This window comes from Anabas testudineus, chromosome 12 (assembly GCF_900324465.2).
Source record: "Anabas testudineus chromosome 12, fAnaTes1.2, whole genome shotgun sequence".
Taxonomy (NCBI): Eukaryota; Metazoa; Chordata; class Actinopteri; order Anabantiformes; family Anabantidae; genus Anabas; species Anabas testudineus.
In genome coordinates this window covers 16,446,263-16,464,931 of record NC_046621.1, presented here as the reverse complement: position 1 = coordinate 16,464,931, position 18,669 = coordinate 16,446,263, and the positions used below count along the sequence as shown (strand labels likewise).

Genomic DNA, 18,669 nt, shown 5'->3' with positions numbered 1-18,669 from the left:
TAGCAGGACATTAGTACTGTTTCCGCTTCAAGCCAAAACAAACAGACCACATTTCTATCACAGAGGTAAAAAAAGACAAAGTTTAGAATTTGCATAAAGTATAAGACAAATATACAGTATCATACCATTATTTAACACTGTGAAATAATACTATTTTACTGGAATTACTGTATTCTATTCTACTGGGAAAACCTGCTGCTGCAGCAGAAATGGGCACTGTTGTCTCTAATCGATATGTGCACCTTAGTGTGTTTGCTTTGGTTTAGTTTTCTTTTCACACTGAGAAAAATCCAAGTGAACTAAAATGTGTCCTGTCAAATCACTCAAGATCGTTTTCTCTGTTTATTGGTCAGATGTGTTTGCTGCAGTAACAAAAGAAGTAAATGCAGGCAGAAGGTGAAGTGTTGTGGACTACTGTACATTTGTGTGACAGGAGACGGATGAGTTCACTATAAATGTTAATACAGGTTGGACATCTTGTGTTTTAGTGTTATTACGTTACATGTCCTGCAGAGTCGTCAGACCTGGTGTCTGTGAGGAACTTCACCTTCTTACATCTCCACGTTTGTCCGCAATTAATTAGACAGCATGTTTTTAGTGGACAAACAAAAGAAAGGAAAATCCACACACTACCACAAGTCCATAAATCATGCTATTCGTAGTGTTTGGTCTGACAGATTCATTCATTAATGGTCAGTACACTGCCACACATGTTCACTCAATCTGCTAGTGTTACAATGCTTCAGCATTTTTGACTAATCACAAAGCAAATTATTAAGCAACTCTGACTAACATCTGAGGTCAAAGTGTCCAAATGCATGGTTTCTTCTGGGAAAGGCTCATTAATCTTTGTTGAGGATGTAACGTGACGGCAGCAGCAGTCTGGTTGTAGTGGTCCAGTAAATACTGTTACACAACTAATGTGAGTGTGTTGCCAGAGTGAGGGAATCTGTAGCTCTCTGCATTTAAAGTGTCAGACTTCAACTTGAACAGCATGTGAAATCAAAGGTATAGATTTATATTTTATCTCCAGTGCAGCTGATGTAGTATCTGATTCTCTAAACCCTCTGTTTTAAACTCTTTTAAATGTTCATGATAGAGATAATAAATGATTTTTTTATTGTTTGTCTGCCACTGTTCTAGTTGAACTGAGTTAAATATTAACAGGTCGTCCTCAAAACCCCACAGTGACACTGTAGGAGCTACAATGAACAATCTGGAGCTGGTGATACAGGAGCTCCAAGATGACAGTCCACATATTTCCAGAACCAGATACAGAGAATTTGATGCATGTGCAGTGACCTTAGAAGTAAACAAACCTATCCCCCGGAAAAATTCCTAAATACATCTTAAAATATACTCCCCTGCTAATAGAAGTACCATTTAAAATAGTAGGGATCCTTAAACTAGACCTCCTCAAACTTACTTTTCCTTTGTAAGTTGCTTTACATAAATGACAAATGAGTAAATGTCTCGACGACCTCATACAGTACCACAGCTCCTCCCTCGGCACCCTGTCATACGCCTTCTCTAAATCTACAAAGACACAATGCAGCTCCTTCTGACCATCTCTGTACTTTTCCATCAACATTCTCAAAGCAAAAATGGCATCAGTGGTGCTCTTACGGGGCATGAAACCATACTGCTGCTCACAGATCTCCACCTTCTTCCTAAGCCTGGCTTCCACTACTCTTTCCCACAGCTTCATTGTGTGGCTCTTCAACTTTATTCCTCTGTAGTTGCTGCAGTTCTGCGTGTCACCCTTGTTCTTAAAGATCGGAACCAGAACGCTTCTCCTCCATTCCTCAGGCATCTTCTCACTCTCTAAAATCCTGTTGCAACCAACAGTAGTCCAATTTCCACCGCCACCCTGTAGGTTAACAGTGTCGGTGGCGGTCGTTGTTAAACCGGGCCTCGACCGATCCGGTATGAAATTCTTATGTTTTTGGCAAGTTTTACACTGGATGCCCTTCCTGATGCAACCCTCTCTATTTATTTGGGCTTTGGACCGGCACAGAAGTCACTGGCTTGCAACCCCTGTGGCTAGATTAGACAAGTGTTGTAGTGTGAGTACTAAAAGAATCCAACATGTGCTCCTTCATCTCAATACATAACACATTAATTTCAAACTCAATACAATGATCAATATATTGTAAATAAGACTGTAATTAGAGTTTTGACTGAATTGAATTCAGTCAAAACATCTAGTAACACTATTTGTATATGTTCTTCCAGGAGGTAATTATCAACTGGACAAAAAGAAACCTGAACAATACCAAGCAGTGATTTTGTTACTATTAAAAATATTATCAGCTAAAACATTCACCTTGAATGCAGTTTGTCCTGATTCGATCATGGGTCTGTTTTGATTTACATTAAATCTGTTCCTTTAAAAGTTATCTGATATTCTCAGTGCAGTCTTGTTTAGGGTGATGGATACTATCATTATGCCAAATTTGAAAACAGACGTGAAACCGAAAGCAGGTCAGACGTAATACAAACACAATCCAAAAAACACAGATCAGGTCCAGGTGGAGTGGATCAGGTAAAGAGAGAGTTGGTCCATACATAGCAGGAAGTGGCTGGGGAGCAGGTGAGTGACCAGGTGAGAGAGAGAGAGAGAGAGAGATTGATTCAATTTACTGTCAGAGCAGAACAGGACAGACCTGTGGTTTCCATTGATTTGAAATAGACCTGTGGACCGGTCTTGTAGCTACAGTATTGTCGTGGACACCACTTCGCCCTCAACTGCTTTGAGAATGAAGGTGAGTTCAACGCTGGGTTTGTATCAGCGCTGAGGTTGAAGAAGGATCAGTTCCCTCAGTCTGTGATCCACTCGCTGTTCCTCCAACACTAAGTACATTGTTGATATACTGCTGTGTAGTAACTGTAGTGAATTATCATGTTATGTTGTAGCTGCATGACAGTGATATCTCGATAACAACAAAAGAAATAACTTTATTTTATCTATGTAGGTAGTTCCACACACACGGTGTTTGTGTCTTTATAAACATCAGGTCTGTTGTTTGTATTTCACAGATCTAAATTCTAACATCTATGCTAACTATGTGTTACTAGTTTATTCCACGCGTAGTCAATACTTTTTCTAACATTACTTTTACTTTTATATTTTATGTCATAATAATTTTATATCTTTTATATCTAAATGTTGTTTAATCGTCAGCTACCTATAACTTGTGTAACGTAGCTATTAAATGTGCAGGAGAAATACAATGTACATGTAATAAGTGTGTTTCTTTACAGGGGGAACATCTCAGTTACTCAAATACAAGGAGGTTTCCTGTCAAACAGAAACACATGTATCACTGCAGACTGTTGGTACACAGCTGTCTCTGAGAAGTGCAGGTCTGTAGTCTAATATATTACAGCTGCTTTAGATAAAGTTTACAAAAATGTTTGGGGGTATATTACCTTGTTTCTTAACTTGGACTATCATTCTGTAAAAAGTTGGTGCTAATAATAAAACTCAGCTGGGAAACCATCCTGCACAGGACTTTTTTTTTTGACATATGCTGTTCAGCCTTACATTTACATTTACATTACATTTAGTCATTTAGCAGATGCTTTTATCCAAAGCGACTTACAAGTGAGGAACAAGGCAAGCAAACAAAATCTAAGTCAAGGAGAAAAAACATCAAAGTAAAGTGCTATCAAAAAAGTGTTTCTGTTTCAAGAGATGTGCGGCTTCATGAAGTTCAGTCAAAGAGAGAAGAAAAAAATTAAAATAATCAATTAAAATAATAATTCAAATAATTTGCAGCCTCAACTTGTCCCCTTTCCTCGTGCTTTGTTTTCAAAATAGAATAATGAACAAATACAGACAAAATAACAAGAAGACAGAAAAAATTGTCAGAAAGGTAAACACAGATTTAGACTGAATTAAAATGTTTGTTAATGTAACTTTAAAACTAAACGTTGTACCATGAATTCTTATTTGTCACATTCAAATACCAATTTATGATGAAACCAGAAAACTGCAAATAGCTCACTTCCTTTTTCTTGCCAGCTAATTTTATTATTTGATAATCTCACTTGTTTGCACAAGTGGTGGCAGACAAAAGAACATGTTCATCCAGATCATCGTAAGAATCAGCTCAGTGAGCTCTCAAATGTCTCATAAGATAATGATAAAAGCATTAGACATATAATGATGATGAAAGAATGAAAATGAATCACACTAAACACTAAAGCACATATCATAACACTAACTTCACTAACTTCTTTTTATCATCATTAAAACTCTGTTAAAGATCTAAAAAGGAGGAGATTAGGTCGTAGCCTTATGTTTTGAGAGATAAACATTGTTAAATTGACAACAATTGAATCCTCAGCCACATCGTAATTATTCCAATCACCAACAATGGATTTGCATTTTTCTCTGTGTACAGGTCTCATCTCAGCAATTTGAAAAACTACATTCAAACTTTTTTCTTTATACATCAAAACTACATTTTTATCCAAACTTAAGTGAGTGATGTGTTGTGTAAGTAAATGGGAAGACAAGAAGTTTCCATTCATTATAATGTACAATAATTGTATTTCAGTGAATTATCATGATCTCACACTGAGGGGTTCAAACCCAGAGACTTTTTAAACACTCTCTGTGCATCATCAGCGAGCATGTTGAGGAACATTTTCAGACCCCTGTATGTTGTTGCAACAGAGAAGCTCATTGATAGTGGGATCCCAAGAAATGGAATAAATCTGGACAACTCCTCTGCTGCCATGCAGACAACTGTACTCGCAGTTTGGGATAACAACTTCATTACAAGATCTACTGTTATTTCCTTTGCAGCCAGTGGTGATATTATAACATCAAGCAGAGCTTCTAATGGTACATCACTGGTGTTAGAAAGTCTCTTCAGTGAAGCCAAATCAAGACCAAATCCAAACACATATCGTGTGACATGACAAACCATTAAGGCTACATCAACCGTAGTGGACAGACCAGGAACTGGTACAGCTGCTGCTCCTCCAGAGAGCATAGAAACATATTTTATGTTGGCCTGAAAAGCCTCTTTCTTCTTCTCAATGATCTCCAGGTTGATGTTGGGCATTGCCAGCAGCAGAGCGTGCCTCTTGTGTTCAGGAAGTTCCTTCTCTAATGTCTCATATAAGAGACTGAAGTCATGCTTTTGCAGCTCAAAGCTGGACACAAGGAAGACCTGTGGCGACTCAAAACCCTGTTGTTTAAGATCTGTGACAAAGAGAATAAATGGTACAACATTTAAATCAAGACATTTCAAGCAGCTACATGTGGCTAAACAGGTCATAGACAGTAAACTTTGACCTGTTGATAATGACCAGCTTTAGCATTTCTTCTGTGTTGACCCCTGTCCAACACGTTTTAAATCACAAATGTAACTAAAAAGTAGAGCGTGCATATGAGAAAAGTGATAGTGACTGATTTCTATATTGTTTATTCTTTTCAGTTTTTACCAATCAATAAAATTCAACACTATCAAAGACTACAGCCTCCAAAGTAATCATACAGTGGATTCAGTAAATGATCCGGTTTCAATAAAAGCTGCATATTACAACCTTCATGAAGAGAATCTGTGATGGAGGTTCTCATTAAATCACTGATCTGTCAATAAACAGTGTTTGTTGTATTGAACTTCTGATCATATGATCACTTTTGGTTTGTCTGAGCATGTTTTGGAAAAAACTCATCAGTGTAATTCATCAGTGTCTCTAATCAACCTTCACATTTGACTCTAAGAAAGTCCCTCTTTTGACACTCTGACTTTGTTCTGATGTCTTGTTTTTTACTGTCACCAAAGGAGTTAAGTAACTCAGTACATTTACACAAGGACCATGGATTATATTTTCATTTAACATATTTGTGTTACTTTTACTCTACTACATTAATTTTGACAGTTACTACTTACTAATTATTTTTTTGTCTCTGAACATTTGTCAAATGCCAAATCTGGACTAAACATTTACATTTATGTTATCAACACTATCAGTTTGGTTTGTAAAATATGCTGTTTTATTATTGGACAACTTTAAGTTTTGTACTTGAAGTCACATTTAGCAACAGTAAACTTTGTCGTGTTGAAAGAACTAAAGCTGAGTTTATTGTAAGAACATCAGTCACCTACAAAATGTTTGCTATTACATATAATAAATAGTTTGTCCTTTATTAAATGTTTGATTGTTGGTGCAGGAGGTGGAAGGAGGACTTTGAATTATTTCTAGTCTTTACATTAGTCTAAACAAATATGTTTTTATGACTTTACATTAATTCTAAGGATATTATTAATGTTATGATAATGCTCTACTCTAGCACAACTACTTGTCAACACTCAATGGAAAGTGACTGAGAAACTGTTATGTATGCTCATCAAAAGAGGACAGGACCAGGAGACACTACATAGTTTTTTTGGTTGAGCAGACGTACCCACTCAATCATGGCTAAAGCTAAACACATATACATGAAATTGACGTGAGATGATCTTTTTTTCATCTATCTTATCATCTTAGAAAACACCTGTATATTTGCATGAAAGGCGATCTTGTCTTAAGTTTATACTTTGTTGTTATTCATATTTTTACTCCAAACTTGATTTATTGTTTGCTTATACATATATATTAACTACATTTATTATGTGGATTTAAAGAATTGAATGTGATTACACACATTTTTTTAAGGTTTCTTGGGAGTATTAAAAACAAGGGAAGACAGTAAAAACCTACAATAATTAATGAAAACCTTTCTCGGTCTGATCTACACTGACTGAACTCTAGTTTCTTACTAAGTGGACCATCAATAAATTCCTAGTTAATTTATTATATAAACACACAAATTCATAATGTCTTAAATAACCTTAAATAAAAGTACCCAGGACCCCACACATAGTACTACAACACCCTCTTCATAGTATTCATTTACTAGCCACATGAGTCCAGTGGTACACATAAGACACATGAAACACTTACTATGACAACAGTTTTCCCTGATCCTCGTAAGAATCTTTTCTTTGTTGAACTCTGAACCTCTGATCATCTTCCTCATCTCTCAGGTTGTGGTCGATCTTTGAGCGAACAAAGTAGAACTTTTTCTGCATCCTCTTGATTTCCAGAGCGAGCTTCACATCATTTTCTCTGAAGCGATCGGCTGAGATGATGATGAAGAAGTCAAACCTCTCAAATCCAACATGCTTCAGGTACTTGTGAGCAGGAAACTTAGTGGTACCATCACCAGGAAGATCCCAGAAAATAATATTGGGATAGTTTGGATGAGGGTAGAATTTAACCTCCATGGTGGTTTCTACACAATTAGTAGGAGCAGCTCCCTCTGCCGAGTTTGCTAAACCTCTGATGGCATTAACAAATGTGGATTTACCAGAGCCACACTCTCCTGCGACGCCAATATTTAGTGCAATTTCGTTCTGCTTCTTCAAATAGCTCTGGATCTTTGCAACTGCTGCAGCAAAATCATTGTTCTGCAGCTTTTCTTTAATGTCATCAATATCTAGTTCAATATCAAATGAATCCTCTGCACTCATCCTTAAAAACAAGAAAAAGGTGAGACTGCTTCAGTAGAATTCAGTTTGAACTGATCTTCTAAACCAGAGGTATTCAACTTAAATTTAAAGAGGTCCGGTTACACAAATTTTTTGGAAGCAAAGGTCCAGAAGATTATAATGTCTAACTATTTACTGCGATATATTATCAAGTAGCCTGTATGTATTCAATACTTGAAAGTCAAATCAAATTAATTTAGTACAAATTTATTGTTATGTAACATCAAACTGAGCATGTGGCTCCAGATCCTGGTGGACTGGTCATACTGGGCTCTGAGACTAGAAACTTTCTGTGATCGCACTTCAGATTTCAGTGGGTATCTGTATTTAAAACCTTTGTGTTTTGTCTCATAATGCTGTTTGACACTGGCTCTTTTAATAAGAGTCACAGTTTCTGAACATATCAGACACACTGGTTTAGTTCAGTGGTAATATGAACAGAAAGAAGTCTGTTCATTCTGGATTAAAAACTCTATTTTCACTGTCCACTTTTCTCTTTTTGGGCATTTTTATATTTATCTCTTCCTTTTTCAGTCTCACCGTCACTTTATCAATGTTCTCCTCTCTGTCGTCTGTGTCTCTCCTCTCTGTCGTCTGTGTCTCTCCTGTCTGTCGTCTGTATCTCTCCTCTCTGTCGTCTGTATCTCTCCTCTCTGTCGTCTGTATCTCTCTTCTCTCTGTCTTCTGTATCTCTCCTCTCTGTCTTCTGTATCTCTCCTCTCTGTCGTCTGTATCTCTCCTCTCTGTCGTCTGTGTCTCTCCTCTCTGTCGTCTGTGTCTCTCCTCTCTGTCGTCTGTATCTCTCCTCTCTGTCGTCTGTATCTCTCCTCTCTGTCGTCTGTATCTCTCCTCTCTGTCGTCTGTATCTCTCTCCTCTCTGTCGTCTGTATCTGTATTAAGCCGGGATTTTTCCAATATTCTGGCTGAATTTAGCCTCGACTATGTTGTACTAAAGCAGGATAATCTTAACCCAGTTAGGTTAGTAAAAATTTTCAGTCATCCAGGTGAAGTTATCTGAACGTTGAGTCACGCCAATTGGACGTCCTTCATGTTAGGTCGTAACGTTTCACTCCTCATCTAAGTAGCTTCTTCAGTCTGAAGAATTTTCTTCTAGTGCCAGGGAGCTGAAACTGGATATTGACATAACCATGGTATCCTTTGATATCAGTTCCCTCTTACCAGCATCCCCACCACTGATGTCTTAAAGTCTGTAAGGAGAAGACAGCACCAGAAGCCACCTCAACCCAGGTCAGATCTGCCTTCTCCCGGACCTGTGCCAGAACACCACCTACTTCACTTAAAGAGATGACTTTTACAGACAGAAACACAGCTGCACCATTAGGTCCCTAGTGTCACCCACTGTAGCAAACTTGTACATGGAAGAAGTGGAGAATGGAACACACTGTGGATATGTGGATAACACCTAAGTGAAGATCAACATCCAGGAGATCCAGGCCTTCAGACCACTTCTTCTTTTCTTTTGGACTGTTCCCTTTCAGGGGGTGCCACAGTGAATCATCTGCCTCCATTTATCCTCTCTCGTCTCCATCCTCTTCTCTCACACCAACTAACTTCATGTCCTCTTTCTTTACATCCATAAATCTCCTCTTTAGTCTTCCTCTACACCTCCTCTCTGGCAGCTCCAAACTCAGCATCAGTTTACCGATATGTTCCCAATCTCTCCTCTGAACATGTCCACCTCAACCTGTCCTCTGACCTTATCTCCAGAACATCTGCTATGGTCTGTCCCTCTGATGGACTCATTCCTGATCCTGTCCATCCTCATCACTCCCAATAGAACCTCAACATCTTCACCTCTGCTCCCTGTAACCTCACCGTTTCTCTCAGTTCCCTCTCATTCACACACATGTATTGTGTTTTGCTCTGTCTAACCTTCATTCCTTTGCTTTCCAGAGTACATCTCCACCCCTCTAAATCACTAGCTCCTCCTGTCAGCACTCCCTGAATGGGGCATCTTTGCCCAAGAAGGCACAGAAGTGTTAGTACTTCCTTCGCAAACTGAGAAGAGTCGGAGCCCCAGCCCCCATCACCTGCACTTTCTACAGAGGCACAATTGAGATTATCCCGACCAACTGCATCACTGTGTGGTACTCCACCTGTAGCGCGTCCTACTGCAAGACCCTGCAGCTCATAGTGGGAGCAACTGACAAGATTGTTGGTGTCTCTCTCCCCTCCCTTCAAGACATCTAGACCTGTCTCACTCGCGAAATACTTAGCATTGCAGGTGATCCCACCCACCTATTGCACACTTTCACTTTCCTCAGTTTGCTGCAATCAGGGAGGAGACTGTGGACTCTTTGGACCAACACCAGCAGACTCAAGGACAGCTTCACTAGGCTGTGAAAACGCTCAACTCTCTTTCAGCTCTGCCCACACCAAAAGCTACCACAAAGGATATGAAAGGAACTGCAATTTTGATTCTCTGAATGTACTATACAAATTGAAGAATTGACAACAATGTAGACTTTGACTTTGATGTGCTGCACTACTCTCACATCTGCTACTCCGGACTTCCTCATACAAACCACAGCTCGTTTCTCTGCACCCTGTCAGACACTTTTTCTAGATCTACAAAGAAATAGTCCAACTTCCTTTGACCATCTCTGTACTTCAGCAGCATCCTCAGAGCAAATACTGCATCTGTTTTACTCTTTCTAGGCATTAAACCATATTTCTGCTCACAAATGCTCCTCTGCCCTCAGCCTAGCTTTCATTACTCTATGGCTCAACAGCCTTATTCTTCTGTAGTTGCCACAGCACTGTACATCTCTCTTATTCTTAAAAATCAGCACCACTACACTTCTCCTCCATCCTCAGGTATCTTCTCACTTTCCAGGAACTTGTTAAACAAACTAGTCAGAAACTCTACTGCCACCTCTCCTAGACACTTCCATACCTCCACAAGTATGTTATCAGGACCATCTGCCTTTCCACTCCTCATCCTCTTCAATGTCCTCCTTACTTCACTTTTACTAATCTTTGCTACTTCCTGCTTCACAACAGTCACCTCTTCTACTCTTTGTTCTCTTTCATTTTCTTCATTCATTAACTCTTCAAAGTACTCTTTACATCTTCCCATCACACTCCTGGCACCTGTCAGTACATTTCTATCCCTATCTTTAATCACCCTAACCTGCTGCACATCCTTCCTCTCTGTCTCTTTGCTGAGCAGATTTGAAATTAAACCAAATTTGTGTTCTCCAAACAACAGGGTCAGTTGCACCTAGAATGGGTTTTAATAAAATTATAGAACCCCCAATTCAAAACTACCTCCCACATTGAATGACATCTTATACTACACCACATAGAAAAACATTCACAGCAAACCCTATTAGCTCAGACAATGGTGGAAAGAGCTACCTAACTCTGCTAGCTCAGCACCCTTACTCCCAACACTGAAGAAAAGTTGAAGTTGTTTATAGCTCTTATATCTCAATAAACAAACATTTCTTATGGTGGGACTTTACTTTGAATGTGTTCTCACTGACTTTTTTATTTTGAGATTTGTTGCTGCCTTCTACCTCACTAAAAAATTGATTTGGATAAAGGTGTCTGCCAGACTGCCTTGTCTGAATTTATTCTGCCTTTATTCTGTAAGAAGCGCCCTACTGAGGCAGGCCACCAAGACACCTGTAATAACTCTGACAGAATTCCAAGCAGCTTTATCTGAGATGGGAGAAACTGTATGTTGTAGAAATGTTAATTTATTGGTGTGCTTAGATTTCATGTATCTATTGCATCTTTTACATACCATGTAATGTTCTTTGCTCTGATTTGATGCCTTAAGGAGCAGATATTTTTAGGACAGAGATGTTCTTGTCCATGCAGAGGTAGACGCATGAGACAATGCAGAAGTTGAGCACCTCTGACCCTGTAACATAGTTTAGTAAGAAAGGGAGTGAATCGTGATTCTGTTCCATCTCCTTCATTGTGTTTTTTTTTCTACTTTTTAATAAACTGTTTGAAACACCATCTTGATTCTGTTTACTTCCACAACACTGTACATACAGAAACTGTTTGCTGGGTTTTGCACCACTCATAGTCTAGTCTGTTGCTAAAAAGCGCAATATTGATCTCAGCAGACCACTTTGGGCAAACACTTGTTTTCAAGTTGTCTTTACTTCTGCAACATTTCTGTGACCACAGTATCTCAAGAACGCCTTGAGGTTGTTTGGTACAAGATTTCAGTGGTCAATGGTTAAGGTCACTGTGACCTCATGTATGTCCCATTCCTGACATGCATGTAACCTGCAACTTCAGTGATTGGCAGAGGCATACAAGCACAACATGATAATCAAAATTTATTTTAAAAAAATTTAATTTTATAATTAAAGTTTTGTTGTCTTTTATAGTTTTTTACACTCATCCTGCTAAACTTTCACTACAGAATGGTGAAATGTTTCTTTTTGGGGGCTACAGATACACACGCAGATTCTTTGCCGCGATCAGAGACTACAAACTACTACAGTCATAGTAATATTAACCCTGATCAGAAAATAGGGATGCAGGGCAGGACTAAAACATGGATGAGAAGATTTAAACCTATTCTTCCCTCTCTCATTACAGTAATGCAGTGCTTCTCAATTATTTTCTGTTACGCTCCCCCAGAAACAAATAAACATTCAGTATATATACATATATATATATATATATATATATATATATATATATATATATATATATATATATATATATATATATATATATTAGAGCAGATTATATTTCAGTCAGTCCACAGTGTCTGTTCACAGCATGTTGGTCTCACGGGAGCCAGGCTGCAGTATCTGAAGAGAGATAATGAGTCTAATAGCTTTTCTAAACCAGGGGTAGAACAAGGCGTAGATCACAGGGTTCAGACAGGGACTAATACACAATAAAAATAGACCAGAGGCTGCAGGTAAATTGTTAAAATAACTACTTGGTACAAAACCAAGACAATAATATGGGCAGAAACATATTAAGAACCAAGCTACAACAATACTAAGAGTCCTGGCTGCTTTCAACTCCGATTTCTTGCTCAGTACAGTCCCTGAATGATGGAGTGTGGTGGCTGCAACATGAGAGCGCATGGCACGAGCCTGAGACACTGCTGTCAGAAACACTCTCATATACAGAACTATGATGGCTGTAATTGGAGCAATAAATATCAGAAGAATGTCAACAACTGATGTAATGTCATCAATGACAATCACACACTCGCCACTGCAGTTGTTAAACTTGCCTGGTTCACCCAGACTTTCCCTAAAAAGGATACTGTTGTAGACAAGAGAACAGAACCAACACATACAAATCCATATCCTAACTCTTCTCACAGTGACTCTGGTGGGGTAATGCAGAGGGTCACAGATAGCGACATAGCGATCTGCTGATATGAGCACCATGCCCCACACAGAGGCAGAAATAATGGAATAGCTCACAAAAGCCTGCAGAGAACAAAAGAGGTCACTAAGATACCAACAAGATGTTTGTCGGTGAGTTTGTATCGGTGTCACCACGAGACCTGTAAGGAAGTCAGAGACACCCAGAGAGAGGAGGAGGAGGTTGGTGGGTGTGTGGAGCTGCCTGCAAGGAGACAAAGACATGTAATGTGATATCAGACAGTCATGCAAAGTGATATGGTTTAAAACTGGCTTTTATGGTCAACAGCATTGTGAACAAAGCAGAAGAAACAGCTGGTGTCAGGATGTGATGTTATTCACATACTAAGTCACATTTCTTGTAAACTGGTTTGTTCAGATGAATAAAAACAGTCAGCTGGAAATAATCAATGTATCTCTGCCTGAAGTGGGAGACTGAGATGATGACGAGCAGGTTGAGAATCACAGTGACAACAGAGATGAAGAACAACAAATACAGGAGCACAGTATCAGACTGATGGCGTTTTGGTTTTCTGCAGGACATGTTGAGGAGCTGTGGAAAGCAGAGCTCTGCTGCATCCTGATTCTCCATCCTCAGAGAGAGGAGGAGGAGAAGCTGCAGCCCTGACAGCTTCTGACTAAACCTCTGTCAGACAACTGATGATATCAGTTTCTGCTATAACCTTTGACCCTCCCCTTCTCTCTCTCTGCACACTGGGAGTTTAGTGGTTGTGAGGGTGTGCTGAGAGTTTTTCCTCTAATTTATTCAAACTTTTTCTCAAGCAGATTGTTGTGTTTGTTGTTCTTGTGGTTTAGTGTTAAGTGGTTAGTTAGTATGCTAATAACCAACCATGCTTTCTTGGTGGGGTTGGTCTCTAAGACAAATCATGATAGTGGGCAATAGTGACATCACTGTGGAACCCTGAATATTTGTTCAGTCTCTGAGGATGCAAGTTGTTATGCTTTTAGAGTCAGTGGCAGTGGCTTTCATCTGAGGCTTGTATGGTGAGTGAATGGAGAAACTGGCATTCCTGGTCTTGGAACAAAGACTAAATACTGGCCATAATACTGTGTTATATATATGATGTGAAATGGTTTTTAATTTAAATTAAAAAAAATTATATTGGTGCTGTAATAAAAATGTTATGTGCTGTAAATAACTAATGCATGCAATTTGTGGTCTAGTAGTGCTCCCTGCACTCCAAAAGAAAGAGTCTGCTGTGTTCTTTCTTGTATAGTGCATCAGTGTTGTGTGACCAGTCCACTTTACTGTTCAGGTGAACATCCAGGTATTTGTAAGAGTCCACTCTCTCAATATCCATTCCCTGGATGTTCACCAGTGGAAGAGTGGAGAGGGAGTGCCTGCGGATCCACCACCAACTCTTTGGATTTCCCTGCGTTGATCTGGAGGTTGCTCCGCTGGCACCAAACTTCTGGATCAGTTCCCTGTATTCTTTGTCATCGTCACCCGTGATCAGGCCGACAGTGGCAGAGTCGTCAGAGAACATCTGCAGGTTACAAGATGCTGAGCTGAACATGAAGTCGGCAGTGTAAACAGTGAGCAAAAATGGGGCCAAAACCATTCCGTGCTCCCGTGTTGCAGACAACAATGTCAGACTCACAGTCACAAGCCTTCACATACTGTAGTCGGTTTGAGAGGTAGTCTAATATCCAGGTAGAGAGCTGTTGGTTCACCCCCATGTGTACCAACTTGTCTCTCAGAAGTGCAGGTTGAATGGTTTTAGAAGCACTGGAGAAGTAAAATAACATGACTCTCACAGTGCTCCCAGCCTTATCCTGTCACCGTTTCTGCATATTCTGTTCTCTGCCATTCCTGTCTGTACTCATTTATGGTCCCTTTCTCATTTCAGATACCCTGCATGTTTCCGCTCCTCAACCTCCAGGCACCTTGTTAACACTCATCTGGTTCACCTGTGTCATTGTCTCTGCCCCATTGCTATATAACCCACTCCACAACTCTGCTCCCCTGTCAGTTCGTCACCTTCTCTGGAAAGACCACACCTGCCTGCCTGAAACCAGCTCAACTGAAAAGATTCTCTGAACCGTTAACTCTGGACTGTATGTATGTCTGTCTACCTGCCCGCTAGAGCAGCTGATATTAGTTATTAACCTGTTTTTGGACTTTTTCCCCTGCCAGTGCAGTTATTCAGTTATTGTATTTTTGTTTTCTTACACTCCTGCCGGTTAGTGCAGCGTCCTTTACTCCGTTCATCTCTTGGTTTATATATCTACCACCTGCTGAATAAAAGACACTTGCTCTCCAGCCTGTCCCAGCTTGTGCTTTTGGGTCCACGCACCTACTTGTGATAGAACGAACTGACCAACATGGACCCAGCAAACCTGGGCAATGTGGCTGGTGAGTTGGAGGCACAGGCGAAAGCAATTAGGTGTCATGAGCAACAACTGGAGGACCTTACTCTGCAGCTCCAGCACCATACACTCCAGCAAAGATCGGATACCTCGCCAGTGGCCGCTGCCGCCCGGGAGCCACATCTTTCTCCGCCCGAACGGTTTTCCGGTGACCCCGAGGTATGTGCACCATTCATCACCCAATGCACTCTGATCTTCTCTCTGCAGCCGTCCTCATTTCCATCATAGGACGCACGGATCGCCTACATCATCTCGCTGCTGTCAGGACCGGCTCGGCAGTGGGGAACGGCGGAATGGGACCGGCGTTCCGCCATTTGCTCCTCTGTCCAAGCATTCACGGAGGCCATGAGGAAAGTTTTCAACTGTACAGCGCCTTCCAAAGACGCCTCACGCCGGCTGCTGCGTATAGCTCAAGGGGCTCGGTCCGTGAACGATTACGCCGTGGATTTTCGCACGGTGGCAGCACGAAGAAAGTGGAATGAGGACGCACTGTTTGATGTGTTTTACCAGGGTTTGTCTCCGACGATCAAGGATGAACTGGCTACTAGAGACTTACCGGATTCGTTAGACGATCTGGTGGACCTCGCTACCCGGGTGGATCTCCGACTACGGGAACGGATGGAAGAGCGACGGCAGGAGAGTGCAGTTCATTGTCGTTCCTCTCCCTGTTACCCTCTCCTCTGCACCTCCACCCCGTCTCCACAAACCTGCGCCCGATTCAGACGCACACTCGGTCCCGGCGAGTGATTCCCCGGAGCCTATGCAGTTGGGCCGCTCCCGTCTGTCAACCGAGGAGCGGCAACGGCGCATTAAAGGTAACCTGTGTCTATACTGCGGTTCTGCGGGACATTACCTGAACAGGTGCCCAGCAAAAGACCGGGCTCATCAGGGACAGTGAGGGTCCTGGTGAGCCGAACCTACAGACTGTCTTCTCCTTCACGTCCCACCATGCATGCCTTAATCTGTGGTGGTTTCCAGTCTCTCCGTCTCCCAGTGTTTATTGATTCAGGGGCCAACGCCGACTTTTTGGATGAGGATATCGCTAAACAGCTGGGAGTGGAGCTAGTGCGCCTGCCTGAACCGCTACGTGCTGAGGCCATTGATGGCCGACTTCTTCCTGTGATCACACACCGGACCCAGCCTGTGTCCACCACAGTTTCAGGTAACCATAAAACCAACATCACTTTCCTTGTTACTAAGTGTCCACAGAATCCTGTAATCTTGGGCCACCCCTGGCCTTGTCAACATCGCCCCCACATTGACTGGGCCACTGGCGCCATCTTGGGGTGGCACCCCCATTGTGCATCATCCTGTCTGTCATCAGCCTCCAATGCGGTTTTAAGTGTTGATTCCTCCTCTGATTCATATCCCTGTCTGGACTCCGTGCCCTCCAAGTATCTGGACCTGAAGGAGGTCTTCAGTAAACCACGAGCTACAGCTCTTCCACTGCACAGGCCATATGACTGCTCCATAGACCTTCTCCCAGGGTCCATCCCACCCAGAGGTTGTCTTTTCTCCCTTTCATCCCCAGAGCGGCTGGCTATGGGAAAATTATATTGCTGAGTCTCTGGCAGCTGGAATCATTAGACCTTCCTCTTCACCAGCTGGCGCAGGATTCTTCTTTGTTGGTAAGAAGGACGGAGGTCTCCGTCCCTGCATTGACTATAGAGGCCTCAATTACATTACAATAAAGAACAAATATCCACTCCCACTCATCTCCTCTGCCTTTGAGCTCCTTCAGGGAGCCACAATCTTCACCAAATTGGACCTACGGAACGCCTACCATATGGTGAGGATTAAGGAAGGGGACGAATGGAAGACTGCCTTCAACACTTCGAACCGCATCACCAGGTATTCGTAATGGGCTCACAAATGCTCCCGCTGTATTCCAGGCCCTAGTGAACGACGTGCTCCGAGACATGGTCAACATCTTTGTATTTGTGTATCTCAATGATGTCCTGATCTTTTCCAAGGACCTGCAGGAGCATATAAAGCATGTTCGCCTGGTCCTGCAAAGACTTTTGGCTAATGGGCTTTTTGTAAAAGCAGAGAAATGTGCTTTCCATGTGTCATCCACAACCTTTCTCGGATACATCATCTCCCCTGATCGCATGGAAATGGATCCAGGAAAAACCAAGGCTGTCCTCGATTGGCCTACTCCCACCTCCCGGAAACGGCTGCAGCGCTTTCTGGGGTTTGCAAATTTCTACAGACGATTAATTCGTGATTATAGCTCAGTCGCCTCACCCCTCCACCAACTGACCTCCAACCAGTCCCCATTCTTCTGGACCACCGAGGCTGACCAAGCCTTCCGGGACCTCAAACACCGCTTCACATCGGCTCCTGTCCTTACCATCCCTGACCCGAAGAGGAAGTTTGTGGTTGAGGTGGATGCCTCAAGTTCTGGCGTAGGAGCAGTCCTTTCTCAAAGGTCAGTGTCGGACAATAAATTACACCCCTGTGCCTTCTTTTCTAGAAAGCTGCTTCCTGCTGAACGCAACTACGATGTGGGCAACAAAGAATTGGTAGCCATCAAGTTGGCGCTGGAGGAGTGGCGCCACTGGCTGGAGGGGAGCGAACAGCCTTTTGTGGTCTGGACTGACCACAAGAACCTGGCATATCTCCGTTCTGCCAAGAGTCTAAACGCACGGCAGGCGCGGTGGGCTTTATTCTTCACCCGGTTCAACTTCTCTATTGTCTACCGGCCGGGTTCCAGGAATACCAAGGCCGATGCCCTGTCCCGCCAGTTCCCAGACACCGAGGACTCTGAGCCAGCAGATCTCATCATCCCCTCGTCCTGCTTCATCGGTGCTGCACGTTGGCCCATAGAGAAACGGGTAGCTGATGCAGTCACCAATCTCCCTGTTCCACCTGACTGTCCTCCCCGCTGTCTCTCAGGTCACAGGTTTTGCAGTGGTCCCATTCTTCTCGCCTCGCCTGTCATCCTGGATCTGATAGAACCCTAGCCATGATCAAACAACGGTTCTGGTGGGCGACTCTCCATGCCGACGTCCGGGACTTTGTTGCAGCCTGCTCTACCTGTGCTCAAAATAAGACCTCCAACAGAGCTCCTGCTGAGCTCTTGCACCCACTCCCAATTCCGCGGCATCCTTGGTCACACCTCTCTCTGGATTTCATAACAGGCCTTCCTCCATCTGAAGGTAACACAACCATCCAGCCCCCCAGTACGCCCCGGGACAGCGTGTTTGGCTGTCCACTCGCGACCTACCATTGAGGGTGAATTCCAGAAAGCTGGCTCCCCGCTTTGTGGGTCCTTTTCCTGTCTCCAAGATTGTCAGTCCCGTGGCTGTGACACTCAGGCTCCCTTGGTCCCTCCGGGTGAATCC

At 42.2% G+C, this 18,669-nt stretch overlaps 1 pseudogene; it reads right to left on the bottom strand.

The window, feature by feature from the left end:
- Positions 1 to 4,359: 4,359 nt before the first annotated feature.
- Positions 4,360 to 18,669, bottom strand: part of LOC113158574 — an 86,400-nt pseudogene continuing 72,090 nt past the window's right edge.